The sequence below is a fragment of the Nerophis lumbriciformis genome, linkage group LG23, assembly GCF_033978685.3.
Source record: "Nerophis lumbriciformis linkage group LG23, RoL_Nlum_v2.1, whole genome shotgun sequence".
In the NCBI taxonomy this organism is placed as follows: Eukaryota; Metazoa; Chordata; class Actinopteri; order Syngnathiformes; family Syngnathidae; genus Nerophis; species Nerophis lumbriciformis.
Window position 1 is genome coordinate 29,993,554 of NC_084570.2, and position 13,107 is coordinate 30,006,660.

The window sequence follows — 13,107 nt, forward strand, 5'->3', positions numbered from 1 at the left end:
CATAATGACAACATTAAAGTACAGTAGGGTAGTAGACCTAAGTATTCATCAAGTACCACCATATTGACAACATTTAAGTACAGTAGTGGAGTAGCCCTAAGTATTCATCAAGTACCACCATAATGACAACATTCAAGTACAGTAGTGTAGTGGACCTAAGTATTCATCAAGTACCACCATAATGACAACATTAAGGTACAGTAGTGTAATAGACCTAAGTATTCATCAAGTACCACCATAATGACAACATTAAAGTACAGTAATGTAGTGGACCTAAGTATTCATCAAGTACCACCATAATGACAATATTAAAGTACAGTAGTGTAGTAGACCTAAGTATTCATCAAGTACCACCATAATGACAACATTAAAGTACAGTAGTGTAGTAGACCTAAGTATTCATCAAGTACCACCATAATGACAACATTAAAGTACAGTAGTGTAGTAGACCTACGTTTTTATCAAGTACCACCATAATGACAACATTAAAGTACAGTAGTGTAGTAGACCTAAGTATTCATCAAGTACCGCCATAATGACAACATTCAAGTACAGTAGTGTAGTAGACCTAAGTATTTATCAAGTACCGCCATAATGACAACATTCAAGTACAGTAGTGTAGTGGACCTAAGTATTCATCAAGTACCACCATAATGACAACATTAAGGTACAGTAGTGTAATAGACCTAAGTATTCATCAAGTACCACCATAATGACAACATTAAAGTACAGTAGTGTAGTGGACCTAAGTATTCATCAAGTACCACCATAATGACAATATTAAAGTACAGTAGTGTAGTAGACCTAAGTATTCATCAAGTACCACCATAATGACAACATTAAAGTACAGTAGTGTAGTAGACCTAAGTATTCATCAAGTACCACCATAATGACAACATTAAAGTACAGTAGTGTAGTAGACCTACGTTTTTATCAAGTACCACCATAATGACAACATTAAAGTACAGTAGTGTAGTAGACCTAAGTATTCATCAAGTACCGCCATAATGACAACATTCAAGTACAGTAGTGTAGTAGACCTAAGTATTTATCAAGTACCGCCATAATGACAAAATTCAAGTACAGTAGTGTAGTAGGCCTAAGTATTCATCAAGTACCACCATAATGACAACATTCAAGTACAGTAGTGTAGTGGACCTAAGTATTCATCAAATACCACCATAATGACAACATTAAGGTACAGTAGTGTAGTAGACCTAAGTATTCATCAAGTACCACCATAATGACAACATTAAAGTACAGTAGTGTAGTGGACCTAAATATTCATCAAGTACCACCATAATGACAATATTAAAGTACAGTAGTGTAGTAGACCTAAGTATTCATCAAGTACCACCATAATGACAACATTAAAGTACAGTAGTGTAGTAGACCTAAGTATTCATCAAGTACCGCCATAATGACAACATTCAAGTACAGTAGTGTAGTAGACCTAAGTATTCATCAAGTACCGCCATAATGACAACATTCAAGTACAGTAGTGTAGTAGGCCTAAGTATTCATCAAGTACCACCATAATGACAACATTCAAGTACAGTAGTGTAGTGGACCTAAGTATTCATCAAATACCACCATAATGACAACATTAAGGTACAGTAGTGTAGTAGACCTAAGTATTCATCAAGTACCACCATAATGACAACATTAAAGTACAGTAGTGTAGTAGACCTAAGTATTCATCAAGTACCACCATAATGACAACATTAAAGTACAGTAGTGTAGTAGACCTAAGTATTCATCAAGTACCACCATAATGACAACATTAAAGTACAGTAGTGTAGTAGACCTAAGTATTCATCAAGTGATTGATTGATTGAATTATTTATTTCAAACCTGCACAGTACAACAACACACACTTTTTTTTTTAAAAACATTTTGGCAGGGACATTTATGCAAGGCTTGAAAAGGGGTTGGATGAAGCAGATGCTTATAATATCCCAACCCCTCTCACTCATTCCACATTTAACATAAGACAATATAATACAAGAACAATACTATACAAACAAAAACAAGAAAAGCTCCTGTACACTAACAATACAATAGTACCACTGTTACTATAAAACAAGACGAGACGAGACAAAAAACACACACACACACACACATACACACATACACACACACACAGGCCCAAACACTCTCTGACCATACACCTCTCTCCCATCGCTCTGTGCTGAGGGCATCACTCTCTTTCCTCCTCGTACTTCTTCAGTACTTCTTTTTTAAACAGTCTTTTAAATGGAATCATGTTAGAACAGGTTTTTAACTCGTCCCCTAAGTTGTTCCACAGACTGACTCCACGCACTGAAATGCACATTGATTTTAAAGTTGTTCTAAATTTAGGAAAATATAATTTGTTGTTTCCTCGTAGACTGTAACTATGGTGAGCATCTCTATCCTGGAATAGGTTTTGTATATTGGATGGTAGAGAGTTTTGGGATGCCCTAAACATAATTTGAGCAGTTTTAAAATTGATCACATCGTGCAGTTTAAGTTGCTTTAACTCCATGAATAGTGGATTTGAATGATGTCTGTAGTGAACATTGGACACAATCCTAATGGCCTTTTTCTGCAGAGTGACTAAAGGCTGTAGATGAGATTTATAACAATTTCCCCAGACTTCAACACAATAGTTTAGATATGACATAATAAATGAATGATACAATAAAAGCAGAGCATTGGTGTTCAATAAATGACATGATCTCCTCATCATTCCAACACATTTAGCAACTTTTGTCCTCAGGTAACTTATATGAGGCTTCCATGATATATTTTCATCTATTACCACTCCTAAGAATGAATTTTGTTGAACATATTATATTAGTGTATCATCAATAACAATCCTGATGGGTATTTCACTTTTGCGATTGCTAAAGAGCATGATTTTGGTCTTCTTTAAATTCAGAGACAATTTGTTGGTATTAAACCAAGTTTTTAACTTGATCATCTCCTCAGTTACAGAGGCCAGAAGTTGCTTTACGTCGTCACCTGCACATGTAATGGTTGTGTCGTCAACAAAGAGGATGAACTTCAGCAGTGTTGATACTTTACATATTTCATTGATATACATTATAAATAGTGTGGGTCCCAGTATCGACCCCTGGGGGACTCCACAGGTTATGTTCATGAGTGTAGATTGATGTTGGTCGATCTGAACAATCTGCTGTCTCTCATTCAAGTAGCTCTTCAGCCATTTCCCTGCCACTCCCCTTATGCCATAGTTTTCCAGTTTGTTTACCAAAATCTGGTGATCAATGGTATCGAAAGCCTTTTGCAGGTCAATAAAAATTCCTAAAACAAATTTGTTTTTCTCGATACCATTAGTAATGTTCTCTATTAGATCACTTAAAGCTAATGAAGTTGACCTATTTTGTCGGAACCCATATTGACAATCAGATAATAATGTGTGTTTTTCAATGAAGCCACGAAGTCTATTATCAAATAATTTTTCCAATATTTTTGACAACTGTGGCAGAAGGGAGATGGGCCGGTAATTTGTGAAGTGGTGTTTGTCTCCAGATTTGAAGATGGGGATGACTTTTGAGAGTTTCATTTGTGAAGGAAATTGTCCAAGTTGAAAAGATAAATTGCAGATGTATGTGAATGGTTTGATGATTTCTTCCGCTACATTCCGGACCGTCCTCATGTCGAGGTCATAAATGTCACGCGATGTTTTGTTCTTGCTTTTCTGAATAATGTCTAAAACTTCCTTTTCGACAGTCGGAGTAAGGAACATCGAGTAAGGATTTTTTCCAATAAGTTCCATGGGCTGTTCATCATTAATTGGGATTTTTTTTGCCAGCTCAGGCCCAACTTTAACAAAAAACATATTGAAGCCGTCAGCAATCATCTTCTTGTCACTTATGATTTGGTCGTTCTCAACAAAAAACTGTGGATAACAAGGACTGTTTGAACCATGCCCAGTAATTGTATTTAATACCTTCCAAATACCCTTTATATCATTTTTCTTTTGGATTAATAGTTTGGTGGTGTATTCTTTTCTGCTTGCTCTTAATATGCTGGTTAATTTATTTTTATATGTTTTGTACTTTTGTTCTGTTTCTATGGTTTGATGCCTAAAAAAAGTCCTATATAAATAATTTTTCTTTTTGCAAGCCCTTTAGTTATCCATGGAGTTTTTGTGGAGTTAGTTATAGTGCATTTTTTGATGGGGCAGTGTGTATCATAAAGTGAGAAAAAAATGTCATGAAATAAATTATAAGCTGCATTTATATCTGACGTTTGAAAAACAGAATCCCAGTTGTGTTTCGCTAAATCATTCTTTAGTGCTGTTAATGATCTTTCTGTTGTGGCTCTACGATAATATTCACTATTTACAGGTTTGGATGTTTTGCAGTTAATATTGTACACCATGAACACGGGTAAATGATCACTGACGTCACTCACTAACAAGCCTCCAGTTACAGTCTGATCTACAATGTTACAAAATATGTTGTCAATAAGTGTGGTGCTGTGTGTTGTGATTCTAGTGGGTCGCGTGATCAGTGGGAATAAGCCCATGGAGAACATGGTGTCAATAAATTTTGCTGTGTGTTTGTGTTTATTAGGATTCAAAAGGTTGATATTAAAGTCACCACATACTATATATCTTTTGTTTCTCTTAAATAATTTTTCCATCCATTCATTAAATATTTTTAAGTCGGATCCTGGTGTTCTATAAATGCAGCTTACAATAATGTGTTTCCTATTTGAAAATGATAATTCCACAGTGACGCATTCGAAGAGTTCCTCAACAGTTAAACACATATCATTTACAATACTACAGCTGATATTTTTGTCCACATACAGAGCCACACCTCCTCCTCTCTTATTTTTACGGTTGGTGCAAAACATTTCATACCCATTTAATTCAAACTCATTACTTGTATTCTCATTCATCCATGTCTCTGAAATACCTATAATATTAAATGGAGATTTGAACTGATTCAAATAGTCCTGGATATCATCAAAATGAGAGTATAGACTCCAGCTATTAAAATGTACTAGAGATATGTTTTTATCTTGCATAAATGTTTTATCAAATGTGACGTCAGTATAATATAAACAATCATTGTTGGTGTTTTGAGGAGCATTTCTATCTGGATCCATTTCGCTCATAAATCTTTGTGATTTGTAGTTGATGTGGTCTGAGAAACTGATCGATTCCAAATTGTGGGAGTTTATCAAATCTTCATTCTCCTCTATTTCAGAGGAGAATTCACTATCAGAACTATCCATATAGAGTTATTTCAGAAACATGAAAGGAAGAAGAGGGTGTGTAATCATGGTCAGATAAATCATTCCTCTGTTCATGAAACATGAACAAGAGAAGAGGGCATATGGTCAAGGACTGTGGGCCACAGACACACAACACAAACATGCACACAACTGGACCATTCAAGCAAACACATAAACAATCTCTCATCCACACACACACAAACATACACTCGTACACTGCAGGCAATAAAATAAACATGGAAAACAAAAAACAAAACAAAACAAAAAGCTCCCCCAAGAGCTACTAAATATCCAATTGCAAAAGTAAAAAACTAAAGAAGTAATATTAACAAAAATATACACACATACATACACATACATACATACATACATACATACATATATATATATACATATATACATATACATACACATGCATATCATACATGCATGAGGTGTGGTAAGTATCACATATTTAATATGGAACAACTTCAAAATGCAAAAATAGTTTCCTAAATAATTCCCATTCATCACACCATTTGCATAGTTAGGTTCGGATATCAAATAGAAACAAATAAAAATAAAACTCTTATATATCTTCTGTGTACAAAATAATATTGTGGTTTAGTGAAAAACAGAAAAAAGAAAAACAGTCACGTGGCAACATGACGCGTCAACAACCCAGGAAGTAAACAGATCCATGCCTGTCTCCTGCGCAGAAGCACTACGATGAAAAAGTCTCATTGAAGAAAAATCAAACAAAAATAGTCTTACCAAGTGTCGTATGTCCATGTCTCTGTGTGAGTACCCCCAAGTTCAGTGGAGTTTACGAGGCTGCGGAGATGAACTTTTCAGCCTCTGCTGGATTGTCAAAAAAGTGTTGTTGGGAGCCTTTGGAGAGTTTGATAGTTGCTGGATAAATGAGAAAGGCTTCAAAACCAGCTTTCCGAGCGCTGTACATAGTGGAGTAGCAGGGTCGTCTCAGCTTGGCCGTCGCGTCACTGTAGTCCGGGGCAAAGCGAACGGAGTTACCGGAGAGCTGAAGAGGAACTTTCCTAGCCTCCTTCAGGATGCGGTCCCTATCCGTGTACCTCAGACACTTAACAATCATCGCCCTGGGACGGGGAGATTGTCGCGGGGGGCCGATGCGATGGGCCCGCATGAGCTCCGGAGGATTTGCAGCCAAGGCAGGGAACCACTTGGGGATGTTGGCGGACAGGTAAGACAGCGCGTTATTTCCTTCTTCGCCTTCTTTGATGTTGATGATTCTAATGTTATCCCTCCTGCTTCTGTCCTCGAGATCTATCATTTTTTTCTCAATCTTCGTGAGCATGCCAGTGAAATTGAGCATAGCGTCCTCATTGCTCTGGACACGTGTTTCAATAGAAGACATCACTTCATTGCGGACAGATTCTATATCGGCAGCGTGCTTGGATAAAGTATCTTGAATTGTACCAAGTTGATCCTCCAATCGCTGGAATCGCTTTTGGGATCTATCCTCAGCCTCATTGAAAAATTTCCTGAGTAAAGTCTCAAGATAAGCCTCAGTGACGACAGGTGTTTGAGACAACTCCATTGTTGCCCTTTTCATTAAACTTTTGTAACGGGTGTGCAACAAATAAGGAAAGCGTTGTTCGTAAAAGAAAAAATTATGGCAGAAATCCAAGTAGCTTAGAGTTTTTTAGAGCATGCGCAGGGGAGCTTCAGTTTTGGACGCGCTCTACTCCGCCATCTTGAATTGACCCTTCAAAAATGAGTGAGGAGACTACCAGTACTACCATAAAGACAACATTAAAGTACAGTAGTGTAGTAGACCTAAGTATTCATCAAGTACCACAATAATGACAACATTAAAGTACAGTAGTGTAGTAGGCCTAAGTATTCTTCAAGTTAAAAAATTGTTTAAATATAAATTCAAATATCGCTAAAATATTTTTACGCCCTCATTACATCTTGCGGGTCCTTTACCGACAATAGAGGCCGTACCGCAGGCTCGGAGAGACCCACATAGGTTAAAAATGTGACTTTGCAGCAAAAGCATGTCCAATAAATTTGATCTAGACGAGTCATTCTCAAACCGCATACCAGGCTCCATCTAGTGGTACGCTAAGTAATCAATTACATTTTCAAACACAGTGTTACTGTTCAAACTGTGTGTCATGTTACAGTGGCCAAAAATATTAAATATACTTGTTGAATGAAATATCTGCCTTGTTTTTAATGAATGCCTAGTCCTAGTACGCGACTGTATATTAATGTTGGTCATTATGGTGGTACTTGATGAATACTTAGGCCTACTACACTACTGTACTTTAATGTTTTCATTATGGTGGTACTTGATGAATACTTAGGCCTACTACACTACTGTACTGTAATGTTGGTGATTATGGTGGTACTTGATGAATACTTAGGTCTACTACACTAACTACGCTACTGTACTTTAATGTTGGTCATTATGGTGGTACTTGATGAATACTTAGGTCTACTACACTACTGTACTTTAACATTGTCATTATGGTGGTCATTGATGAATACTTAGGTCTACTACACTACTGTACTTTAATGTTGTCATTATGGCGGTACTTGATGAATACTTAGGCCTACTACACTACTGTACTTTAATGTTTTCATTATGGTGGTACTTGATGAATACTTAGGCCTACTACACTACTGTACTGTAATGTTGGTGATTATGGTGGTACTTGATGAATACTTAGGTCTACTACACTAACTACGCTACTGTACTTTAATGTTGGTCATTATGGTGGTACTTGATGAATACTTAGGTCTACTACACTACTGTACTTTAACATTGTCATTATGGTGGTCATTGATGAATACTTAGGTCTACTACACTACTGTACTTTAATGTTGTCATTATGGCGGTACTTGATGAATACTTAGGCCTACTACACTACTGTACTGTAATGTTGGTGATTATGGTGGGACTTGATGAATACTTAGGTCTACTACACTACTGTACTTTAATGTTGGTTTGGCTTCTCCAAGTTGGGAGGGACAAATCTTTTGATTAGACCTCCTCCAGGTACCGCAGACCTGTAAAATGACGCTCGCTTGCAATAACGCAACTTTTTGTTCAACGATGCGTCTCCTTTGATCCTTCACACCACCATGTCGTCCTCGGGTTCAGACCAGAAATATGCATCAAGTTTATTAAATGTACAAACCCCGTTTCCATATGAGTTAGGAAATTGTGTTAGATGTAAATATAAACGGAATACAATGATTTGCAAATCATTTTCAACCCATATTCAGTTGAATATGCTACAAAGACAACATATTTGATGTTCAAACTGATAAACTTTTTTTTTCTTCCAAATAATCATTAACTTTAGAATTTGATGCCAGCAACACGTGACAAAGAAGTTGGGAAAGTTGGCAATAAATACTGATAAAGTTGAGGAATGCTCATCAAACACTTATTTGGAACATCCCACAGGTGTGCAGGCTAATTGGGAACAGGTGGGTGCCATGATTGGGTATAAAAACAGCTTCCCAAAAAATGCTCAGTCTTTCACAAGAAAGGATGGGGCGAGGTACACCCCTTTGTCCACAACTGCGTGAGCAAATAGTCAAACAGTTTAAGAACAACGTTTCTCAAAGTGCAATTGCAAGAAATTTAGGGATTTCAACATCTATGGTCCATAATATCATCAAAAGGTTCAGAAAATCTGGAGAAATCACTGCACGTAAGCGGCATGGCCGGAAACCAACATTGAATGACCGTGACCTTCGATCCCTCAGACGGCACTGTATCAAAAACCGACATCAATCTCTAAAGGATATCACCACATGGGCTCAGGAACACTTCAGAAAACCACTGTCACTAAATACAGTTTGTCGCTACATCTGTAAGTGCAAGTTAAAGCTCTACTATGCAAAGCGAAAGCCATTTATCAACAACATCCAGAAACGCCGCCGGCTTCTCTGGGCCCGATATCATCTAAGTTGGACTCAAGCAAAGTGGAAAAGTGTTCTGTGGTCTGACGAGTCCACAAATTAAAATTGTTTTTGAAAATATTCGACATCGTGTCATCCGGACCAAAGGGGAAGCGAACCATCCAGACTGTTATCGACGCAAAGTTCAAATGCCAGCATCTGAGATGGTATGGGGGTGCATTAGTGCCCAAGGCATGGGTAACTTACACATCTGTGAAGGCACCATTAATGCTGAAAGGTACATACAGGTTTTGGAACAACATATGCTGCCATCTAAGCGCCGTCTTTTTCATGGACGCCCCTGCTTATTTCAGCAAGACAATGCCAAGTCACATTCAGCACGTTACAACAGCGTGGCTTCGCAAAAAAAAGAGTGCGGGTACTTTCCTGGCCCGCTTGCAGTCCAGACCTGTCTCCCATCGAAAATGTGTGGCGCACAATGAAGCGTAAAATACGACAGCGGAGACCCCGGACTGTTGAACGACTGAAGCTGTACATAAAACAAGAATGGGAAATAATTCCACTTTCAAAGCTTCAACAATTAGTTTCCTCAGTTCCCAATCGTTTACTGAGTGTTGTTAAAAGAAAAGGTGATGTAACACAGTGGTGAACATGCCCTTTCCCAACTACTTTGGCACGTGTTGCAGCCATGAAATTCTAAGTTAATTATTATTTGCAAAAAAAAAATAAAGTTTATGAGTTTGAACATCAAATATCTTGTCTTTGTAGTGCATTCAATTGAATATGTGTTGAAAATGATTTGCAAATCATTGTATTCCGTTTATATTTACATCTAACACAATTTCCCAACTCATATGGAAACGGGGTTTGTACATTAGAATGATCATAGGTGCCCTTTAAGACAATTTAAAACTTGCAGGGTGTTTTTTATTGTTTTCTTGAAAGGGATTCAATTGAGAACAATTTTAAAGGGGAAAAAACATTTGGGAGTCACACACAAAAGAAAATGGAAAAAAAATTCAGAAGAAAAAAAATTAAGCTATAATAAAAACCTCATAAATTACAATAACATGGTTTGAGAATAAATGTGTGAGGTTACAAGAATAAAGATGTCATTTTACAAGAAAAACATAATCTTACGAGAAAAAAGGAAACATGAAAGCAAACGGGAATGTAAATGACTTGGTATTTATTACCAGATGATTAAAAATAAGGTTAAAATGCTTCTGGTTGATAAGAAAATGGAATTGTTCTTACTGATGTTGTTCTGGACGTGCCAAAATATTGTTTGACTAACAACATCCTCAGTCGTTCTTTAAACAGTGCATCTGGAAAATATTCACAGCGCTTCACTTTTTCTACATTTTGGGATAGGTTTATGGAATAAATTCATTTTGTCCTCAAAATTCTACACACAATACCCCATAATGATGATGTGAAAAGGTTTTTATTGTAATTTTTGCTAATTTATACAAATGTAACATTTATTCACAGCTTTTTCTCAATACTCTGTTGATGCACTTTTGGCAGCAATGAAAGTCTCAAGTCTTTTTGCGTTCATCTTAGTCGAGTCAGGGAGGTGACCAAGAAGTTGATGATCACTCTGTCAGATCTACAACATTCCGCTGGAGAGAGGAGAACCTTCCAGAAGGCCAATCCACCAATCAGGCCTGTATGAGTATATGTATATTTCTTAGTCAAAAGTTTGCCAAAATGCACCTGAAAGACTCTCAGACCATGAGAAACTAAATTCTCTGGTCTGATGAGACAAAGATTGAAGTTTTTGGCGTGAATGTTTGGAGGAAACCAGGCACAGCTCATCACCAGGCCAATACCATCTCTACAGTGAAGCGTGGTGGTGGCAGCATCATGCTGTGGGTGTGCTTTTCAGCAACAAGAAACTGGGAGACTAGTCAGGATAGAGGGAAAGATGAATGTACAGAGACATCCTGGATGAACACCAACAACTTCCCATCTAACCTGATGGAGCTTGAGAGGTGCTGCAAAGAGAACTGGCTAAAAGTGCCCAAAGATAGGTGTGCCAAGCTTGTGGCATAGAGTTCAAAAAGACTTGAGGCTGGAATTTGTGCCAAAAGTGCATCAACTAAGTATTGAGCATGTTTTAAAACACTTTTTATACATTTGCAAAAATTACAAAAAAATTAAACTTTTCACACTGTCATAATGGGGTATTGTGAGTAGAATTTTGAGGACAACAATTAATGTATTCCATTAAGGAATAAGGCTGCAACATAACAGTGGAAAAAGTGAAGCGCTGTGAATACTTTCCAGATGCACTGTGTAGCGTACTGACGCAGACATCCATATTAAAATAAATAACAGACCGGTCGTCTTGTATTTGGAGTTTTAGACTCTAACTAATCGGTGGCGCCAAAGAACTTTGATCTAAGCGTGAGTTACTTTTTCTTCCTGTCACTTGGAAAGATGCAGGAAAAACGTGTCTCAAATGTTTAGTAGCAAACAGAGGAGGTATGATGCTAATCAAAGACATACTGCACGCTCATTTTTCATTGCAATTAAACAGTCGTTTTAATACTTTTGGAAGAAAAAAAAAATCATTTTCTCTTCAAACACATTTGTACAAAATATTGTTTTATATTCAGGATTTTTATTATGATATCTTCTTACCAAATTACAACTTGAAATATTGCTGATGTTTTTTTTTTTAAATGGACAATGCAAGACACTATTTCCATAATATCAAAGCTATGGTTTGTAAATAAGCAAGCACTTACATAATTAAGACATAGTCCAAAATCTATAAACCTGTTTGTGGAACAAGTCCAATGATGCTGCATCTCCACAAAGTCTGACAGCGTCTCCAGGAACAGACGACGTGCTGTCAGGACACAGCTGGTGGCCGTCGTGTTGTCATCATACAAAAGAAAAGAGTGTAAAATATTCAACATGGATCGTTTTCAACAAGCCCGATTGGACCGGAAGCAAGTCTTGCTAGTTGTTGAAATTGGTAGTGCAGTGTGGCACCCACTGTACAGTTAATGATCCGCTTGTTTGTACTGTGGCTTGTAAATACCGTATTTTTCAGACTATAAGGCGCACTTCAAATCCTTTAATTTTCCAAATATCGACAGTGCGCCTAATGTACGTATTAATTCCCGTTGTGCTTACCTAAGACTTCAAATCAATTTTACTTGGTATACTGTACAATGATAAGTGTGACCAGTAGATGGCAGTCAAACATAAGAGATACCAAAGCCGTGAAGAGAGGAGTATGGTCGACTAGTTTCAAAGTTAAAGTAAAGTTAAAGTACCAATGATTGTCACACACACACTAGGTGTGGTGAAATTTGTCCTCTGCATTTGACCCATCCCCTTGTTAACACCCTGGGAGGTGAGGGGAGCAGTGAGCAGCAGCGGTGGCCACGCCCGGGAATCCTTTTGGTGATTTAACCCCCAATTCCAACCCTTGATGCTGAATGCCAAGCAGGGAGGTAATGGGTCCCATTTTTATAGTCTTTGGTACTTTGAACTCACGATCTACCGATCTCAGGGCGGACACTCTAACCACAAGGCCACTGAGCAAGGTGGTAGCAAACATGGCGTCCTGTAGTCAAGGGAAGGGCTTTTGACTGATCCTTCAGGAGATTGTCTGACCATAGTCTGATTGATCAAAAGCCCCTCACGTGACAACAGGATGCCATGTTTGCTACCAGCTTTGACACCGAGTCGGCTATACTCTCTCTCTACACAGCTCTGACAGATAGATACATGCGGACTGCAGGATGACGCCTGTTCAATTGACCTCAGCGGATTGTAGTCCAACGATGTAGTCAATAAGCCCCTTCTTTCCCTCTTAGCCTATTCTCTTGTTGTGGGGCTGTTGCCATTTCTAGTATAAAGTAGCATACAGTTTCAACTTATATCTGTGAGTAGTCTCCCTATGGAAGCGCTAAAAACTACCGTTACAAC